Source organism: Neophocaena asiaeorientalis, unplaced genomic scaffold (genome assembly GCF_003031525.2).
Source record: "Neophocaena asiaeorientalis asiaeorientalis breed wild unplaced genomic scaffold, Neophocaena_asiaeorientalis_V1.1 scaffold129, whole genome shotgun sequence".
Classification (NCBI taxonomy): domain Eukaryota; kingdom Metazoa; phylum Chordata; class Mammalia; order Artiodactyla; family Phocoenidae; genus Neophocaena; species Neophocaena asiaeorientalis.
This window is the reverse complement of record NW_020172446.1, coordinates 4,154,787-4,155,651: the sequence shown is the minus strand read 5'-3', so window position 1 is coordinate 4,155,651 and position 865 is coordinate 4,154,787. Positions and strand designations below refer to the sequence as shown.

The following is an 865-nucleotide window of genomic DNA, read 5'->3' as shown; positions in this document are numbered from 1 at the left end:
CAACCACTGTTTCTTTTTTTGGTGCAGAGCTGACAGCTTCTGAGACAGCTTCAAAAGACCTGTCTTTTGGCTCCTTCCCACCTGCGCCCATCTCCCATTTCAGCCTCACCGGTGTCCCCAGCCCTGGTCTGGGTACCCTGTGGTGCTAACTGAAGAGCCAGGCCAGGTTTCTCTTCATGGGGAACGCTGGCCTCTCACTGGCAGCCCTCGCTCATCTGCCAGACACCCAAGATTTCCTCTGTCTGCAGGGCCAAGGCCTACCCACTACACCCCACCTACCCCACCTGCCCCACCCTCCTCTGTGCCTGTGCCGTCACTGGCTGTGTGGGAGGGGTGTCTACACAGAGCGTGCGGTTGATCCTATGCACGTCCCCGGTGTATTTATTACAGGGGGGCGGCCACAGTGGGCCTCAGACGGATGGTGCGGGTCTCTGCTCCTGCAGGACTTTATAGGACGGCTGTGTTTGCGCACAGTGGGCAGTGGGCCCTGTGTGTTGTATTGGATATGACGTTAGTGGTTGTCTTGGCCTCTGCCGCAGTAATTAGATGGCTGGGGTGAGCCTATGATTTGTGTGTTCTCAGGAGCACTGTGCTGTGATCGAGTGTTCATGCATGCTGGGGTGTGTGTGTGTGTGTGTGTGTACACGTGAACGCGCATGTGCATGTCTTGACTCTGGCCTGTGGGGCTGGGGGGCTGCAGGTCTCAAATTCCTCTGCTATTTTTAGGGGCCGTATCAGCTCAGCTGTCGGGAGCCTGGGTGTGTGTCAGTCGGAAAGTCTCACCCTCCGCGTCCCTTGCCCCTAACCCTCCAACACTGCCTGCCCCCCACCCCACGTCCTCACTCCAAGAGCCTCCTCCGTCTCT

General features: G+C 58.2%; 1 protein-coding gene across 7 annotated transcripts in view; it reads left to right on the top strand.

Moving 5' to 3' along the window:
* Positions 1-865, top strand: part of MYO18A (myosin XVIIIA) — an 84,645-nt gene that overhangs the window by 22,634 nt on the left and 61,146 nt on the right. The window lies entirely within an intron of this gene.